This window comes from Nelumbo nucifera, chromosome 2 (genome assembly GCF_055504915.1).
Source record: "Nelumbo nucifera cultivar China Antique chromosome 2, China Antique-T2T, whole genome shotgun sequence".
Taxonomy (NCBI): domain Eukaryota; kingdom Viridiplantae; phylum Streptophyta; class Magnoliopsida; order Proteales; family Nelumbonaceae; genus Nelumbo; species Nelumbo nucifera.
In genome coordinates, this window is record NC_142650.1 from 48,509,400 (window position 1) to 48,530,398 (window position 20,999).

At 39.4% G+C, this 20,999-nt stretch overlaps 1 long non-coding RNA gene across 2 annotated transcripts; it reads right to left on the reverse strand.

Moving 5' to 3' along the window:
• Window positions 1-9,290: 9,290 nt before the first annotated feature.
• Window positions 9,291-20,526, reverse strand: LOC104602475 (uncharacterized). 2 transcript variants are annotated; one of them, XR_016082066.1, is made up of 3 exons: window positions 20,390-20,526; window positions 19,680-20,208; window positions 9,291-9,505 (listed from the first exon to the last, which is right to left on the reverse strand). It is a non-coding gene; the product is annotated as an uncharacterized LOC104602475 (long non-coding RNA). The 2 variants fall into 2 exon arrangements; XR_736083.2 differs by having other exon boundaries at window positions 19,680-20,526.
• Between the last annotated feature and the right edge of the window lie 473 nt (window positions 20,527-20,999).

Here is a 20,999-nt window from a genome sequence, read left to right on the forward strand (position 1 = left end):
GAGTATCCCTTCAAAAGTAGCTCGGGGAACCCAGAGCTCGCGTTGTGGCGAGTTTCTCCTTTTGTGAGCTACGATACAGCGAGCTGCTTTATGGGCCCATCACTTGATTGCATTAGACTACAATACTGAATTATTGTTCATACTGAATCAGTGTCCACGTGTCACCATTTCATAGGTCAAATCGTCCTCCATCAGATTTGTTGAAGGGTTTGTCTTTTTGAATATTAGACATCATGCAGATGCCAATTCGGATTTCATCTAACCTTTTCCTCCTCTCCTCTCTTGTGGCATGAATAACTAAAAAGTAGGATCTATTTTCCCAAAAGATTAATCCATAAAGAAAGTTAACAGAGGGTTAACCTTTGTTGAAGAATTGTTGGGAGGTTGGGCAGATAAGGACAAATGGCCTGATTTGAGTGGGTTAGTAGAGAGGAGAGGAAGAAAAAGTTTAGCAGAAAATCCGAAATTGAACAGGAGGGAAAAGTTTCAACAGAATGTGAAGGGATCTGATTTGAAAATCAACCATCATGATCATCATTTAACCCTTATTTCAACTGTATATGATCGGCTATATGAATCCTGTTTTGCCATTCGTCAGTACTATCCGTTGTTATTTTAAAATCAATTAAATCGGCAACAGGAACAATAAATATTAATTACTGTTTTGAAAGTCAATTAACTCAGCAATTAAGATTTGTTCATGTTGCCGAACAATTTTTTGAAATAAAGGTTTAACTAAGGAATTGTTGTAGAAAAGAACTATTTTATAATGGATTAGTTAAAAAAGATGTATAAAGTAGGTAATTAATTCATATTTCAGGTAAAAAGTAATCATTTTTATCAAATTGAAAGGATTGTACTTGCGTAAACAGTAGTATTTCAAGATCTCAATAACACCGACAACTAATTTGTATTATTTAATCAATTTATTATTATTATTATTATTATTATTAGTTCTGAAGAGGTCGATTCCAAAGAAGGATAAAGTGGATTTAGTTTGAGATCTCACAGGACTCGCTAATCTTCCTTACCAAGTGGTGGTGAAAATTATTGTTAACCGATGGAAGCCCCCTGAAAGGAACATCACATTATAAGCTATACAAAGTTTTAATTAACCACATGAAAGGAGATCCAGCTGCTTTGCTCTAAAGTTGGAATTATCCAAGGCCTAGCTATGATAAAATTGAATTCCCTTTCTTGGGTGGGTCCTTAACTGTAAAAGTTGTGTTACCATCGCTAGCTTTCAAATGGCGATTTGACAAGACTGCCCTCTCTCTCCTTATCTCTTCCTCTTTTGTACTGATACTTACTTTATCATGACTAATTATTTCTAAGACAGATGTGAATGTTAGGGAATGAGCTGAAGGGGCTTTGGTTTGGAAAGGAAGTGAGATTTTGATTAAATAAAGCGAATGCCAAACTTTAAGGGGTGGATGCAGGACGCGAGGTTTTGGATAAAAGCACTGTGTCCAATTCTAGTGGGTGGGTGTGTGCAATCAAATATCCAATTGTGGGATTTTTCAAATGAAACAAAAACATACCTTTCTAATGACACGCAGAAGACTTCTTTAAACCAAACCAAAAGACCTTAGAGGCTTAGGCTGCATTTATTTGCGGTGTAAATACAAAATTACGCCGATAAAGTTTAACAACAAAGTTGAACCGGTATTTACATTCATTAAACTCTTTACGTGTTTGGTTGATCAAGGTATCTACAAGGAGGAATGCTCACAGAAACAGAAAATAAACCGACATTGACACTTTGGTGGACAATATGATCGTCACTCCGATTGCCTTTCAACTCTCATCTGATCATCAATTTGCCCTCTTTGGCTCCTAACATGGCGAGCTCGATCTGTGGGACCTCAATACTGAAACACCACTCGTTGCTTCATCGGCTACACACCAAGGATGTTCTCTCTATGCCATTTTTGATTGATAATCGCCAGATCGAAGAAAGGGAGAGTGTCTGAGAGTAAAACGGAAGATCGATCAAAGCGTCTGAGAGCAGGGAGAGCATTTGAGAGCAGACGGAATGAAACGGATTATTTTATCCTTCGGTTCTAATTAGATTCAGGGAGAGCATCTGAGAGCAGAATGGAAGATCGGAGAGAAAGGGAGGAAGATGATGGATAGTGGCCGGGGGGAGCTTGATACAAGATGAAATTAATCAAATGCCTTCGTTTTTCGCCATTGTCGATTGATTGAAAATTTTATCAACTGTTAGAGAGTTGAATGACAAGTGGGAGTACTTTTACATTGATTTTTTCGATTCATTTTTTACATCGATTGTTGATGTAAAAGTATCTCAAAAAAGTGTTTTACACCAGTTTTCGTTCTTGTCTTACACTCCATCCAAACAGCTGTAACTGGACCAGTACAATATTACATCGCCTATGTTTGGCAACATTACATTTATGCATTGACAAATGACAGACCAAGGCATATTTACATTGATAATAAAAAAAGTACATCAATGTAAAAGAAGTAAATTTACATTCAAGTGGGTTTTTGATAAAAAAAAATTAATAATAACATATGCTTCATTGGAATTCATATTTGCATCCATTACAGCTAAAAGCCTATTTGGTAAGAAGGTAAATTTGTTGGTGCAAAATTAATCCAATTTTATAATTTATATGAACCTGATGAGGGGTGATTTGACCCGACCTAGTAAGTAAAGGACACGTGGATGCAGCCTGCCAGCAAGACGACAACTCAACATGAAGTGCCATGTCAGCAGATCAGGGAGCTCGGGTGCTTGGTCGCCTTGGAGCTAAAATCACTTAGGTACCCATATATGCCGAGGTGCCACATAATCGATTATAGAAGCTTTTTAGCGGACTCCGAACTACCCGGGATCACATCACGTAACCTTAGGCCTTATATCCTCCCTGCCCGAATTGGAGGGAAACGATAAACCTCATTAATTGATGCGTTACTCACCTAACTAAGCGGAATGGATCCCAACATCACGGGTCGAAGATTTGGAGAACGTTTCGAGAGACCTACGACATCCCAACTATATAAAGGCATCAACTCCCAAGATTCAAGTATACACGATTATTTGCTCACTAGCTTACTAGCATATAAACTTTTAGTTTGCATAACCCAGTACTGATTTAAGCATCAGAACGACTTTGCCGGGTTAGCTCCACTGGGTTCTCTAATCCTCTGTCTTGCAACTTAGTCCAGTTCACTACGCAACTAAGGTTTAGGTCATCTTTCAGGTAAGAACTTACAAATCGTGCACAATCAAAATGGTTGTACACTACTTATTTGCATTCACACTTATTTGCATCGTTTACAAATGTAACCTTTGGAAACAATTTTGGAATTTCAAAGGTCCCCTTCCAAGGTATCTTACGAGATGCTTGTCAATTGGTGCTAATTTTTAGGGAAAATTCCCACGTACCTTGTACTTTAGGTTGAGTGTCAATTTAGTACCCGGATTTTAAAACAAGAAAATCTAATACCCGAACTTTCATTTTGCATGATTTAATACCTAAAGTCACCGTTAATGTCACGGGAAAATATACAAATGCCCTTTACGTATCATCTAATTTTCTTTATCAAGCTTTTCTGTTAATATGTGATCCCAGTTTGGAAATGGCGTGGCGATACAGAACCCGCTGTAGGAACTGCATTTACTAGCGAGACTATGCTGGCTGGAGTCCGGATAGTGGATTCCAAGTAGCCAAAAGAGAAGGGATGGTCTCTCCTAGCTAAAAGAAAGACTAGCTTGTCTTTTTTGTTAGTACCTAACTTGCTGTGTTGGGGTAAGTAGAAATGGTGAAGGAGCCAACGCAAACTGAAATTATATGCGATGAGCCCTCAGACTCAGAGTCTTGTTTTTCCGGTTTAGCGCCGTTAAAGCTGCCGGGATTGATTGATTACTTATTTAATCCATCTGGCCGGCCACTGGTATAACCGCATTAAACACTTGACTACTTTAGGGGGAAGGGAGCTCATGAATCACCGAACTGAACCGAACGAGAGCGCGTTCAAAACTCAGCAGGTCAAGTATATTTGTAATCAATCACCTAACATTATTTGCACGAGCGCATTCAGCACTCTTCGTCTTCGTCTTCCTCTTCCTTCTTCTCTCGTTCCTCCTCCAAGTCTAACACCGGGATCGGGGCCACCGGCCGCATGTCGAATCTCATGGAGAGTGAATGCCCTTTCCGACGCTCGAGATCCACTTCTTTGCCTTTTTTTCCGGCGACATATGGACAAAAAATTTTCTTCCCCAATCATCTCCCCTGATATAACCGACCCAGAAAAAAAAAATAAAAATGGAAACGTCTGGGGAAGAGCCATCTTACACTCAAAATCTCCGTCTGCACCTGTTTCACGGCAACAATCGGCGGCGAAGCAGGAATGGAGCAACGAACTTGAACAGATACTGTCAGACACGCAGATGCCAGCGTTCAAGCGTTACCGAGTTGCCACCCGGATCGAACTGCCGCTCCTCTTCTACCTTGCTGCCCCTGCTGTCATCGTATACATGATCAACTATGTTATGTCCACGTCCATCCAGATCTTCTCTGGCCATCTCGGCAACCTCGAGCTCGCTGCTGCCTCCCTCGGCAACACCGGTATACATATTTTCGCTTACAGTCATTCCAAGTCAGTTTCGTTTCCATCGTGCTCACGTTCCAGCGGTAATGAGAAATTGAAAGCAAAAAGTTGGACTCTGTTTCATTTTCTTGAAAGAGAAAATGAGTAATTTTAATATTTTTAAGTCTTAAATCGTACTTAAGGACACGTGATATATATACTGACGGTTTATTAATGGTAAAATAAAAATTCGAATACTTGAGATATTATATTGTCGCATTTTAAAGACACTCCACGTAAAGTATCTAGATTATTTCCTATTTCCTACAATGAGGCCGGCCGGTTTGGTTTGGTTTCATGGCGGGGTTGTGATTATCGACTCTCATGTTATGGGAACAGATCCTTTGAGTGGTTAGCGTCATGGTGGACCATCGAGAGAGGAGATTTCTTTGAGAAGTGCGCCGTTATTTTGTCGCATTCTTGGAAGGCTCGTTGCAAGAAATTAAGTAATTAATGGAGGGGCGGCTTCCCATGGAAAGTAGGCTCTGGGCCTCTGGCCTTGCTGAAGAAGAGCGCTAGCCATCAAGTGGACTCCTCGGCGCCCGGCTTCCTATCTCAATAATTAACTCAATGACGATGGAGCGTCAAGCAATTCTCAATCGGACCACAGGCTGGTAATTCAAAATTTTAAAGGCGAGCTTTTCGTATATGGGGCAAGTGTTTATGGTGGATAGAGATGTATGTCTAGAGGTAGCTAGTCCATGGTATCACATCCATTTGCATTTAAGGAGATGTGCAACATAGTTCGTTACCTGTTGGACACCTCTCCCCATGGTTTTTAAAACTGGACCGGACCGGAAAAACCGGTAACCAGTCAGGCCCTTGGGTCCAGTTATACTAAAAACTGGAAATTTCTAAAAAATGTTCAAAAAGTCAAAAAATTGCTGACCCGAGCGATCGGATCATTAAATCGTTCGACCTGGGCAGTGGTTTGCGGGTTCTCTTTTTTATTTTCACTATTTTAAATAAAATAAAAATAAAACAAAAATAAAATAAAATTACTTTATATTCCCATCCCAAATCGATTAATCGAATGTAGGGTTAGAACCCCATTTTCGTTCTAACCCTTCGTTCTTCCCTCCTCTCAGCCCTCACACCCAACCAACCACTTGCGACTACTAGCACCTTTGGCGTTCGATGGTGACACACACCGACCAACGGCGATGAATGGCAACCGGCGACGGTGAATTTACAGCGACGGCCAACATTTTTTGTAATTTGCAGCACTTCTAGGCTTTGCGGTAGGCAAGTTTGCAGCAACGGCCATCCCTCACACCCAACTGACCACCTATGGCAGCCAGCACCTCCAGTGTTCGACAACGACACACACCGACCGACGACGATTAACGATGACCAGCGACAGCAAGTTTGCAGCGGCGGCCATCCCTCACACCCAACCGACCACCTGTGGCAGCCAGCACCTCCAGCGTTCGATGGCGACACACACCGACCGATAGCGATTAACGACGACCGACGACAACGAGTTTGCAGCGCAACCAGCGTTTTTTGCAATTTGTAGCACTTCCAGGCTTTGCGAAAGGCAAGTTTACAGCGGCTGTCCAACGAGTTTGCAGTTGTGGGTGGGAAGTTTGCAAACACCACCATCGGCGATTCTGCAAGTTGTAGCAACACTTGCAGTAGCAACTTGCTTGCAACCAAGCCCGAGCACACTATCACACCACCATTACCAGTAGTGAAACCGTGAAGGACCTGAAGGTATTATTTTTTTTGTGAGTTTAATTGATTCTTTGAATTTTTTGCTTAATTATTTTTTTTTTCTGAATTCTTTGCTTAATTAATTACAGAGATTCACATTATCACATTGGCTTAATTAATTTTGTTATATTAATTTTTTTTTTAATTCCTTGCTTATTTGCTATGTGAATGATGATGATGATGATGATGATCAAATGATGTCAAAGAATGATAAAATATTAAAATCTCTTTTTTTTTTTGGATTTTTTTTTATTTTTTGCAAACATATGGGTTTTGTGTTTTTTGCAAACTCAATAAAACAGAAGCTATTATTTTACTTGTGCATTTGTGCTGACAATCTGTTATCTGTTTGGTTCTCTATAATTGAAATCTTAATATGCAGCATGACGAGGATTAGAAACTTGTATGACCTTGAAAGGAAGAACTTGCAATTTTCTATTTTATTTTTCTATTTTATTTTCTGTATTTGTTATGTATTTATTTTGCAGTTTTCTGTTTTATTTTTCTGTTTTTTTGTATTTTCAGTATTTTCTGTACTCTTTTTTTTTATTTGTATTTAGATAGCTTTATTTTTTTTTGTATTTTTTATTTTTTTATTTTTTGCTGTATTTTTTAGAATTTTCTCTATTTTGTTATTATATTTTCTATGTATTTTGTACTGTATTATTTTTTATTTAGATAGTTTTGTTTTCTGTATTTTCTGTATTTTTTCTATTTTCTATTTAATTTTATGCTATTTTTTATTATTTATACATATTTTTTTATGACGTCATAAGTTGAAACACTTAACCAGGAACCGGTCCCCTGACCGGTTCTGTTTCCGATTAGTTTTTAAAAACCATGCCTCTCTCTATATATATGAATGTTCCTTGGCGAATTTTTTCACCTAATAGCTACTGACGAACCTATTATATTGCGGGAATTTAATCATCACTTTATCTCCTTCCTTCAATTCTTCTTACGGGCAATATGAATGTTCCTTGCTAGTGAAACGTTCTTGTTCATTAGTCATTACACAGACTGTGTACTTGGTCTCGCGCCTGCTCCTCTCTTTCCATATATTACTTGTATACTGTTGAAAGACTCTTTGCGATGACGTACCATTTAATATTTAATAAAGGTGCTTACTGATGTTTTGGCAGTAAGCAATTCCTCTCTCTCCTCAATTCCCACCTAGGATGGTAATTTTGCAGGAATTTTTTGGATATTCAATTTATCCTAACCGTTTATCAAAACCTATAGGGTTTGGGATTAGGGTTTGGGGCAGGTTTAGATTTTGATTTTAGGGTATTTGATACCCGATACTCGGGATGTATAAATATAAACCTATTATATTATATATCATGTATAAATTTATAAATTTTAAATACTAAGATAATTATTCTATTATTAATATTTTATTTGTATAAATTTCTTGGGATTAAAATCATCATTTGATGTAAATTTAGATTTGATAAATTGTTTATTTCATTTAATTATAAAATGCTAATTTTAAATAGTATTTCTTTTAAATTTTAGTTGGAATTTAATGGGTGGAACGGGCTTAACAGATTTGGGATAGGATGGATTTTGGAAATTGAGAAGAAAAATTAAATGGATTTAAGACAAAACTCACGGAATTTCGATGTTTAATTTACTTCAATATCTTGAATCAATTAATTAATGTTATGGGTTTAGGGTGATGAGTATCACGATAAATTGTTATAAATTCATGCATGGCAGCAGTGCTAGATAATAGAAAGCCAATTATCCATGGCAACAGGAGGAGCGGCTATTTCTTACTTTTCCAGGCCTAACCAAACATGTACGATTCATCTGTTGTCCTTAGTCTTTTATTTTCTTATTTATTAAGTCTAGCTTTGGGTTGGCGAATACATCGTATAACAAGTCAACAACCGGTGTAAATTTAGACAGGGTCAATTAGCAGTCTTAGAAGTCAGAAGGCAGGACGGTACCTATATGGTGCTTGGCCCCGAGTATATATACGTTTGTCAACCCATGTAAAGGGTTGTCACATCTAACTCAAATGTCAAAAATCTTTAGATATCCATTGCGTTTTAATTTTTAAATTAATCATTAATTGCGGAGGATTTCACACTCTTGTTTCAACTTTCAAATCTAATTGTAATCAAGTAAACCCTGGATTGACAATGAAAGGGGAGCCGAGTTGGGGTCCCCAACAAAGTTCAATTTCAGTAATTAGGCAGCCGGCCAAAAATTGGCCCACTTTGAAATTTGTAGATGATACCGGGCATATCACTCTCTCAACAGCTTAATACGATTGACTACTTCAGCTTCGTAGGTGCCCCCTAAATGGGACTCGCATATTTGTCACGTCACCTAATTAATTACAATAATGTGGCAAGTTAATTTCATTGTAGTAGCCGTTGAGCATGCAGTTAATTATGCCACTACAAGAAAAATGATTTTTAGCGGCATTTGAAAATGCCGTAAAAACGTCACTAAAGGTTATTGCGGCATTTTCAAATTACACCATTGATATTTGAGTCAGTAAAAGTTTTAGTGGTGTTTATCCAATCTTTAGTGGCACTTAAATAAATGCCAATAAAACTTATTTTCAGTGGCGTTTATCCAAATTTTAGTGGTACTTATATAAATGTCAATAAAAACTATTTTTAGTGGCGTTTTATTCATCCTTTAGTGGCAGTTTCAAATGCCATTTTTAAATTTAATAATGACACTTATTGACACATTTAGTGGCAATTCATAGTACCACTAAATAGCAACTGGTATAGTGGCATTTATAATTGCCACTAAAAAGTCTTGATCATTCTATTCATTTAGGATTTAGTGGCATTTACAAGCGCCACTAAATGTCTAAACATGTTCGTACATACATGCTAAAAACTAATAAAATGAAGCAACAAAAAAGATGCTGCTTATTTTATAATGGTAAATGGACCTTTATCAATAAATATTAAAAAATCAAATAATTATGAAATGTAACCAATAAACCATTTTCATATAAAACAAATTTATCATAAAATGTTTATATATACAACTGTAACTTTTAGATCATAGATCCATAATGGATAGTCCAAAAACCAACAAAAAATATAACAAAAAAATCATTTCGCTCTATGATGTCTAAAAGTCTTCGTCAAAATCCAAAGTATACATCTTCAATACCCTCCATGTTAACAATTTCCTGAAAAATCAAATATATCTTATTAATAAAAACTAGATATAATATTATATCTTTGGATCTAATGATAGATGGCTGACAGATAGATAAATAGAGATCTTCCATAACAGATATATTATATCCTTTTACAAATGGACTACTTTGTGTGCTTTCACTATTTGTTTTTTCTAGGACAGCATACAAGTTTATGGTTGTATCTTTAACAGTTCTCACCTGCTTTAGAGAGTAGGGGTGTCAATTGGACTGGATTTGGTCCAATCTGATCCAATCCATCATTGGTCCATTTAAAAATGGACTGGACCAAATTTGGTCCAAACCCCATACAAACCAGATCCAATCCGATTCAACTGAAATGCAAATGGACCGGATTGGACCCAATCCGGTCCAAACTAAATGAAACTTTAAAATTTACACAAAAGCCCAGAAAATATATAAAATTCAGAAACATATTATATTCAGAATAACTACAATCAACTACGTATTAGAAAAAAAAATCATTGTACCAATCTGGTTTAGCTAGCTAGATAGCTCTTTCTTTTCTTCCAAGTTCCAACTATCCCCCCAAAAGAACCTCTTTAATTTCTCTCTTAGCTTCTACACTTTCTTGTTCAATGCACCTGCACTTACTCTTTCTAATAAATTCTATTTTTGCTCTACCCATTTTCTTTTCAAAAACTCGTTCACATTCAACAGAAAACTTTAGTGTAAATATGATGCTTACTCTTTCTAAATTCTATTTCTGCTCTACCCATTTTCTTTTCAAAAACCCATTTACATATAACATAAAACTTTAGTGTAAACAAGATGCTTTGTAGTTTGCAACTTTGCATTGCCTGGGCAGCTCTCACTCTAGGAGTAGGTAGCCCTTTCTGTGAAAGCTTTCACTCTGCTCTAGGGAGCCCTTCTCCCAGGTAGCCCTCACTATGGTTCAAACTTGGTAGGCTCTGATACCATTTCTTATGTGCTTGACCAACATGCCAAAAGCCCACCATGCCTCAAGTTTGAATCATAGTGAGGCCTTAAGACCATTGGAACATGTCAATCCAAGCACTTTAACATTTAGGACCCTATAACAATAGATCTCCTATGTTCTACCCAGCAAATAAATGTGTTAATAATTGTGTTGTATGCTACGCAGACCTTTCCCCTAAAGAGTAGTTACAACAAAAAATAGGGTTCCCTATAAGCACTGTACCCAAAAAAAAGTATCTTCTTGCTTTGACAAAGCAAATAAAATGGCGCTTAAGAGTAACTTTTTGAGAAAGATATTTCATCCTGTAATTTTCCATCATATTATCAGGCAAATAGCCTCCATTAGCATGATGTCATCCTCAAGTACAGAAAATAAGCATCAAAGTCCAATACCATACATTTCAGACTTTGTACCAGAACAACACAAAGTGTAATTTCTACATTTTCAAGGTTGCAACTCTATCTAATATAGGAATGTATATAGATAAGCATCTATATAGATAAACCAGCAACAGCATTACATAAGCAATTAATTGGTGAAGAGAGAGCCCTATTAAAGAGCCTTTTTTTTGAAAGGTAAAAGGTTTGAGTCTGTCAGACAACCTTGTGACCATCTCAGCCATCGGATTAAGGATGACTGAAAACAATCCTCTACTTCTGTGGTGGCCCAGATAATTGGGGCCAGCTGTTAATCACAATCTGATCATACAGTCCTTAATACATCCACCAGACTTGGGTTCCTTCAAACTTCAAGGACACAGAGGCATAAGCCTATAGAACAGCTGATACATATGTTTTGTTTTATGACATTTAGGTCTGTATTTTTACTTCAAAGATCTTATTTGAGATCTAGTTATGATTTTTCAAAGAAAAATAATAGGGCAAGGTGTTCAAAAATAATAGGGCTGATTTCTCGTCGCAGGTATCAAATTGAAAGAGTCACTCTATCTGTATGGCTGTACTGTCTCTGGGTTTGTTTCCCATGTTCATGCAGTACTGTTTCTGGGTCTGTTTTCATTATTTGTATGGCTGTATATTGCAGAATGTGCAAGCCCTCCAGTTCAATTGCATGTGCAAGGCAAACATGTAAAAATTTAGCCTATTCATACATATTTATGTTTTCTTTTTTGTTGTTGAATGCAATTTATATTTATAATTAATAAGAATTATGTGTGCAGGTGATAATGGACAATGGTATTGAAGGAAGCAAATTTTGTTCTCTACAGTTTTTCATTTTTTTCCTCCTCTTGAAGTCAGTTAGAAAAACATGTAATTTCTCCTTTCCTCTGTTATTTTATAGTAGTTCACTGCTACTAGAAGAAAACCAGCAACTACTCTCTGGATATTCCCCTAAATTCAGTACATACTTTGTTGGATTTTTGAAGGGTATCCATCAACCTTGCTTTCTATCTACTAGACCCTACATTAGTTGGGGGAAGTGACAATAAAGATAGGATTAGTAAGAAGGAAAAAAATTGTTACAAAAAGAGAGTATGGGATGCACATCAAAACAAAATGAAGTGAATCAATTGAGAGAGAGAGAGAGAGAGTGAGAGTGTGTGCATGTACACACACTCTCAATTGACTCGCTTAAACTGTGAAGGCTCACTACACATTTCTGTCCTATTAGCCCCATTCTAGCTAACCCATCCATGACAATGTGATCCCACTATGGTCCATATAAATCTATCACATGGCAAAGTGCCAATCTACTGGTTGGTAAGTGATGAGGGCGGATTTGGCCCTCCAGTGACATTATGACACCTGGCACCTCGTGACAACTAGACAGCTCGCCACAAGCAGCTCGCCACTTACAGGTAGCTTGCCACAGACAGCTCGCCACTTACAGGCAGCTCGCCATAGACAGCTCACCACAGACAGCTCGCCACAGGCAGGTCGCCACAGGCAACTCGCCACAGGCAGCTCACCATCATGTAGCCTGGCAACTTAGAAAACTTGGCACTTCACAAGCAGCTCACCACTAGGCAGCTCACCATCATGTAGCCTGGCACCTCACAGGCAGCTCGCCACCATACAGCCTGGCACCTTACGGGCAGCTCGCTTCCAAGCAGCTTGCCACCATGCAACCTGGCATCTTACGGGCAGCTCGCCTCCTAGTCAGACCGACCACCGCATGACAACCCCAAGGAGATGGGCAACCTTACCGGTTGGTGGCATTATCCCCACCTAACACAGAAACCGATCCCATCACAGCGAGAATCCAGGAACTGCTCCACCAAACCCACGAGGACTCCAGTATATAAAGGCCTCACCCCCCAGGGGCGAGAGGAGATGAGATGGTAATCTCTGCCCTCCAGCTCTCCCATTCTCTAATATCATTTTCAGCTCACAACTAAGCGCTAACTTAGCCATTGAAGTGACCTCACCGGGTAAACCCCCCTGGGTTCTCTGATTCAATTCTTGCAGGTTCCTCAGTTCCCGTCGTCTACAAAGATGAGCAGATCATCTCCTGTAGGGAGGATGGGTTCCTCAGTTCCCGGCGTCTACAAAGATGAGCAGATCATCTCCTATAGGGAGCAGCCGGGTTGCGCTACACTAGAGAGCTCTACTTCAACCTCTGAGTCACCGGCCACTTGGGAGCAGACGAGATGACGAGGTACTTAGCCAAAAAAATGATACGTGACCAAAAAGCGTTACATCATTTGGCGCCGTCTGTGGGAAATGCTACATCATTTGGCGTCGTCTGTGGAAAACGCTACAAAAAGATAACTTCTCATCCTACAAAAAGCTAAGTCCTCACTTTTTAGAAACCGAAACTCTCGCTTTATAGTTTCCATTTTCTATGAACAAAAAGACTATGTAGGGAGCTAACAGACTAAGCAGCTCTACCAACTTTACTTTCAATTCAAATAAAACCTCATCAGTCCTCTTCGTGAGGTCCCCTCTACAAGGATGAGCTCTTCGTGGCTTCCGCGGGAGTTGGCGGCCAATGGACTACATGGGTGCCCTTGCTGGTCGAGCCTTCCAAGGCTCCCATGTGAGCTGGCGACCTAAAGTTAATAGTGCTGCCCCCAAAGGTCGAGCTCCTAGTAGCTTCCTGTAGGAGTGGGTGACCGGCATTACAAGGCTGATGCAACGCAATCATAGCTCTAAGGCACCCACCCGGCAGCCTGGCGCGACTTGACGTGGCCTGGCAGCTTGGCACATGCGCCGACCTGGCGCGACCTGGCCCAGGCGCGAACTGACGAACTAATAAAAGACTTCCTCATCACTTAAGACCCAATCGCCTCCTCGGCATGGGCACTTAAGATCCAGTCGCCTCTTCGGCATGGGCACTTAAGACCCAATCGCCTCTTCGACATGGGCGAGCTAGTCCCAGTCGCCTCCTTGGCATGGGCACTTAAGACCCAGTCGCCTCTTCGGCATGGGCGAGCAAGTCTCAGTCGCCTCCTTGGCATGGACACTTAAGACCCAGTCGCCTCTTCGGCATGAGCGAGCAAGTCCCAGTCGCCTCCTTGGCATGGACACTTAAGACCCAGTCGCCTCTTCGGTAAGGGCAAGCTAGTCCCAGTCGCCTCCTTGGCATGGGCACTTAAGACACAATCGCCTCTTCGGCATGGACAAAATCAACAAAAGTTGCCCCCAGAGCCTAAGGGAGTACCGAACTGGTAGAGACCTCGGCACCTTACGGGCAGCTCGCATCCAAGCAGCTCCTAGAGCCCAAGAAACTGAATCAGCACTTACGAGCTCGTCGAATTATGGGCCAAAAGGAGAAATCTACTCCCTTCGCCAAGTTACTTTCAACTCGAGAGTGGGGGGCAAATGATGAGGGCAGATTTGGCCCTAGAGTGACATTATGACACCTGGCACCTCGTGACAACTAGACAGCTCGCCACAAGCAGCTCGCCACTTATAGGCAACTCGCCACAGGCAGCTCACCATCATGTAGCCTGGCAACTTAGACAACTCGACACTTCACAAGCAACTCGCCATCATGTAGCCTGGCACCTTACAGGCAGCTCGCCACTAGGCAACTCGCCAGCATACAGCTCGGCACCTTACAGGCAGCTCGCTCCCAAGCAGCTCGGCACCTTACAGGCAGCTCGCCACCATGCAGCCTAGCATCTTACGGGCAGCTCGCCTCCTAGTCAGACCGACCACCGCACGACAACCCTGAGGAGCTCACCACCGTACCCCGCATTTTATGGGATTGTGACTTGTAACGGCTATATTAGCTCACCCACTCCCCGATTCAGGCGGAGATGAGCAACCTTACCGGTTAGTGGCATTATCCCCACCTAACACGGAAACAGATCCCATCACAGCGGGAATCCAGGAACTGCTCCACCAAACCCACGAGGACTAGTATATAAAGGCCTCACCCTCCAGGGGCGAGAGGAGATGAGATGGTAATCTCTGCCCTCCAGCTCTCCCATTCTCTAATATCATTTTCAGCTCACAACTAAGCGTTGACTTAGCCATCGGAGTGACCTCGCCGGGTAAACCCCCCCGGGTTCTCTGATTCAGTTCTTGCAGGTTCCTCAATTCCCGCCGTCTACAAAGATGAGCAGATCATCTCCTGTAGGGAGGATGGGTTCCTCAGTTCCCGCCGTCTACACCCCGGCTTCTCTGATTCAGTTCTTGTAGGTTCCTCAATTCCCGTCGTCAACAAAGATGAGCAGATCATCTCCTGTAGGGAGCAGCCGGGTTGCACTACACTAGAGAGATCTACTTCAGTCTCTGAGTCACCGGCCACTTGGGAGCATACAAGATGACGAGGTACTTAGCCAAAAAAATGATACGTGACCAGAAAGCGTTACATCAGTAAGGTCTCCTACTGGTCATAGCGGAGACTTGGGATCGAACCCACTTGCACCTAGGTTGGCAAGGTGCCAATCAGTAAGTCAAGCTTATAACAAGGTAGTAGTTCCAATAGGACAACTGAAAACCTAGCAGATAGTGTGAAAAACTTAATGGTAGCAGTGAAGAAGTAGATCGACATTCACATTAAAGAAAAATAACAAAATAATTTAATAATTTGATACAATGTCATTCAAATTTTATCATTTGGCTCAATCTCATCTAAGTATCATTTCTAAACCTCTCCTTGAGTTTTGAAGGTATGTGAACTGTTCTTCCCTTCATGTCTTGCCTAGGAGAAACCTAGCTCATATGGTTCAGCATCAAGAAGAAACCTGCTTACTTGATTGGGTAATCTCTAGGGGCCCCTCCAACAAAATACAATAATTTCTGAAGAGGGTTGGTGGTTCTCTTCTTGTAACAAACAAACAGCCCTGATGACTCCAGCTTTGTCTATAAATTAGCTCACTTCCCCTCATCCTCCTATTTTTAAATACTACTACTGAAATCTGCACTAGCTCTCGAGGGCCCTGATTTGATGTATAATTCCTTTTCACATTCATCAATTTCTCTTTCTCTCTCTCTCTCTCTCTACTGTACTGTACCTATACAACTACTTCAAAGCAGAAAAAGAAAGACTCATAGTAACTAGTAGTTGCTTGTATGAAAATGATGAAGCTCAGGCATGCCAAAATGTTCTTAGTTCTTATTCCAAAAAAGGGGAACTCTTTCTATTTTATTTTGACAGGTTGTTATAGCAGATCTTTGTATTGGTTAGCGTCATCAGCACCTCAAAATGAGCAACCCCAAGACAAAGCATGAAAATGCTGTGGCCCATTAGGAGGCAAAGATCTCCAATTCTGTAATTGTTGCAATTTTTTGAATGAATTTATGATGGGTTGGTAAACAAAATGTGCATTTAAATAGAGAAGTGTTGGGTTTTATTAAATGGGCTTTAAGTTAACCAAAGGAGCATTCTTCCCAACAATTGACTGGATGTCATAAAGTAATTGATAGGAAAATCTAATTTCTTACTTAATACATGTTTAATGCAAATAAAATCTATAAATAACCAAATCTAAGTGGGTGCCCATTTAATAATCAGATCAGAAATTCAATTGGCTCCACCAATTCAATATCATCTATGCAAGATAATTTAATTCAACTTAAAGTCCTTTTTTCTATTTTGCTTATGTCCCATGTAAAGATCATCATCAATGTTGATTACTAGAGGCAAAGGCAGTGAATGAGGCAAAGGCAAAGGCAAAGGCAGTAATCATCATTGTTGATTACTGGGTTCTCATCTCTCCAAGAAAAGATAATCATTGTTGATTACTAGAGGCAAAGGCAAAATATTTAAAGAAAACCCTTTAGATATTTGCCCTAAGTACAGTGGTGAAAGGCAGTGAATGAGTGAACAACTTGAATAAAACTGTTTATGTGGGGGGATCCATGGTGTAGACTGCAGACTATGTTGCAGAGTTGGGAAATTAGGAATATTGGCCATGGACTACTCATAAATCTCATCGCATGTATAGTGTAGGAAGTGAAAAAGCAATTCAACATCAACATTTGTGCTGTTCAAGACATTGATGGACAACTTGATTTCCATGGCCCAGATGATCCTAACTACACTTAAGTAAATCAATTACAAGTGAATCAAAACAAGAAAGTTCAATTTACTATTCAAAATGAGTTTGCAGCAGCCTAAATTTGTTTGCAGCAGCAAAGGTCAATTTACTATTCAAAATGTAGTTGGTGGAGGCATCAAGAAATAGACTTATTCATTATAGAAGGACACTTCCTACTTGGGCCAGAAGAAAGAAGCAATAAGTCAAGATGAGTGGCAGAATTCTTGACCCCACAAAACTAAACTAGTTGAAGATTCCAGTTCAAATTTCTAATAATGTTTCACAAAGTACAAAGTACATTGTAGAATTGTCAATTGGCAATGGTAAAATGTCGCCTGGCAATATCATTAGGCCAAAAATAATTCCAACCTGTTGACTGTAGGTGAGAGCTCTCTACTCAGTACTTAGCCCCATGAGAGATAAGTCTCTTTTGAAGCTGGTCCATTTAGGGACCACTGCAGATTAAAAACAGACAGAAAAAAAGAAGTTAATCTATCCCATGGACAATCTAATTTATCAATCATGGTGGGTTCTGTTGCCTCAATGAATCGAGGTGGTCTCAAAAAACTAAACCTTACTCGAGTAAATGTCTTCATATGGGTCTCTGGGGCTGGAGAAATTGCAGATCAGTATGGGGCCCATAATTCATAGGCCCACTAGTTGATAGATTCCACCTTAGACTTCCCTGATGCCAAGAAGCATCTTGATTCTTAGCCCCTTAATTTGCTAATTATGAATTTAAGATAGGGTTTCTTTCTTAATAGGTCTACTTTTAGGCCTATAAGTCTAAGATAGTAGTTGACAAGTCATCTGGACTTGCTTTAAAACTTGTGGGCCCAGTCTGATACATGGGATACATAGAAGTGGTTGGGGTGGGGGAACCTCCTAGCTCTCATGGTGAGGGCACCCTCTTCGTAGCACTGCCTCAAGCTAAGTTTTCTAGTTGAGTCTGCAAGCATCTAAGGGATTTTTTCAATGGAGTATCACTTCATTTGCATCCCAAATACAAATATGTATAGTCCAAGTGCAAGGTTTAGAAATACCTATGGGGTCAAAAAGAAACGAAATTCCATATAAAGGGTTTTGCACTGAACATATTTATATTTGCACTCTTCCCAAACTGGAAGGAGTACAAATACAGATATGTATAGTGCAAATACATACAAAATACAAGGTTCTGCACTCTACATATTTGTATTTGTAGTCCTTCCAAACTGATCCTTAAAGGCCCTGTCTTTTGCAATGCAATTTCATTGGCACTTGCACAGTAAAAATTTTGTTTAGGTTTTACTTCACTTCAGGTTTCATTTTAATTTTATTTCATTTATAATGCAACCAAGCAGAAAAAAGATAAATCAGAATTTGCATTCAAACTCATTTGCATTCCCATACTTTTATACCAGTGCAAATGAAATTGCACTGCAAATAAAATAAGCCTTAATATCAACAATTCAGAAATCTTTCCTAATTATGGACTAAAGAGACACACCACATGCCACATGCTTCTTCCTCCATCTGCTACTCATTGGGTATATAGGTTTCATATGTAGCCCTGAAATATATCCAAAAATTAAGCCATTTCTATTTTGGGTTTTTTAATTGAAAAAGATTACTAATCTCAACTCTCACCAGAGAGCAGCTCCCATTCAAAGTGGAGTGAAAGAGACTAAAGGGGGGACTAGGTGAGCAAACATGTGGCCAATTCAGATAGTTTGATCCTGAACTTAATTGCATAAGCCTGTTTCAATTTATATTCATTTAGCTAACATGCTTAGATACCTATATCCACATGATGTGACACTTATTCTTATTCTAGATTCTTGATATGGTCGTGAAGTTTTCTTGTGTCTATGTATGATCAGGTACCAGCAATTTCTGTATTAGTTTTGTGAACTAGATATATAGTGGCATAATGCAATGAATCTTACAGCATAGTCAGTACTTGGTAGTAATTATTTTATGAATATTAGAAGTTTCAATAAATTTTAGCTTGTCAATTGTCGTAAACTCTAATAATATGGGATTGAATACTTGTATTTTATCCTTGTCTGTACCTTGTCATCTTATCTTTCAATTGTGAGGATTCCCGTTGAAATCTGTTACTTGGGAGTCGATGGATGTATACTGTTCATTTATTGTAGTGTTGTTGTTGTGTTTTTGGCAACTAAAGTACTATTTCAAGTATCTGTTGTTTTTAAACTAACCTACTATAGGTTACTATTATTTCAATTGCAGGACAATGCAAACAACAGTAGGAGTATTCGGTGGTGGGGGCTATGTGGATGGAGTTGATGCTCCTCCACTTATGGTGGCAAATGCTGGAAATAGTGATCGTTCTGCTATTTCAAGTTTGAATTGCCCTCCTTTTTAGCAGTGGAGCTTTGTCGAGAACATCTGGTATGTAGATCACACATGGATTTTATATTCAGAGTGCTTAAATCTAGAAGCCAATAAGCATACGATTGGGGACTTAGTTAAAGTTATTTTTGTTCTATTGCTTTCAAAACTTGAGTTGCAAACTAGGCATTACTTAATTTCGAGTTTTCAAACTAGGCATTAAAGATTCTTCCTTAGGGAAAAGATTTCCATTGGTGCTGCATCCTTTTGAAAATTGTCAGGGATCCCCCATGGTATTCATTGAAAATTCTTCGTTTAAAAAAATTTGTACTAAAAAGAACACAATGAACAAACTACCTATTCAAGCAATAAACATAACTTCAATCAAAATAGAAAGGATGTGGTTAAGGGTTTACCTCTTAGAACCTTAGAATGTTGAACTGATATCAACTCCGATGATTTCTTTCAGACAATGGCGATGGCGTTTCAGTTTGGCCTTTGAACTGAAGATTAATGATGACAGGGGGGTATCTACGACAAGGTACGACTCAAAGACGATGGGAAGAGAAGTCCTCCTCTGCTAGGCCTTTCGATTGGTGGTTTTTTTCTAGGATTGGACTAGAAAGATAGAGAGCAGCATCTTCAGATAGGGGTTTCCATCTATCTTTTAAAATTCATGTTTCCAACACGCTCCCCAAATGTTTTACAAAAAAAGCACGCAAAAATCAAAATAAGCGAATAGAACCTAAAATGAAACAAAAATAGAGAACAAGCATAGGTTCGAAATTGAACTAACCAGCTTCAAGCATCAGAAGACCAATGGCTGAAGATATGATGACATGCACAGCCGAACTCAATGTATCTTGCAAGAGATGTGCGTTGCCGGAGAGAAGAACACGCTAGTTTTGAGCGAAAAAAAATTAGGGTTCTCTGCTGTGGTGGCTTCTAATGAATGAGGTTTTCGTAGTATAGCAGAAAACAGCACAAAAAGACCAAAAGAATGCAAAACTTAAATCCCTCAGTTGAACATTGATCCAAAAAGCACGCAGAAAATACCACAAAAATGCACAACAAAACACAAACTTCTTCCCAGCTCTCAGTCCGAACACACTACATCAGAGCTTACCTCATCCCCTCACAGCCTTCTTACCCCTTTTACGTTTACGTCCGCTTTAACTGATGAATACGGCTTTGGTAGTATAGCAGGAGACATGTTGCCAGAGAGAAGACGAATGGGCTCGCGCGCGGGAAGAAATTGGTATCCACGCGCCAATTTTTGTTGCATATATTTTCTCCAATGAAGTTAAATCTACACCATTGATGTAGAAGTGAAATCAGTGGTTAAAAAATACTGAAATTTAATGGCTTTTAAATGTGATTTAAACGGCGATTTAATAAATGCCACTTAAAAACCATATATTTAGCGGCAATTTAAATATACCTTTAACGGCATTTTAATAATTGGCGTTTTTGATATGGGATATAGTGGCATTTTTAATAAACGCCATTAAATATAATAAATGCCACTGATTAGAAAATTAATCCAAAACAGTTTGGGGTGGGGGTATAGTGATCGATCGAGGAAGTGAAGGTGTATGTCCAACAACGCGTTGTGAGCGTGGCCTTGATTAATTAACTAGTCAATTAGTGTGAAAGCTCCGTCATTGAACAAGAAGACAGAATTAATCTTTCTCCCTCCAGTCTTCATTGACCTCGAGCGATTGATTGTTGAAATG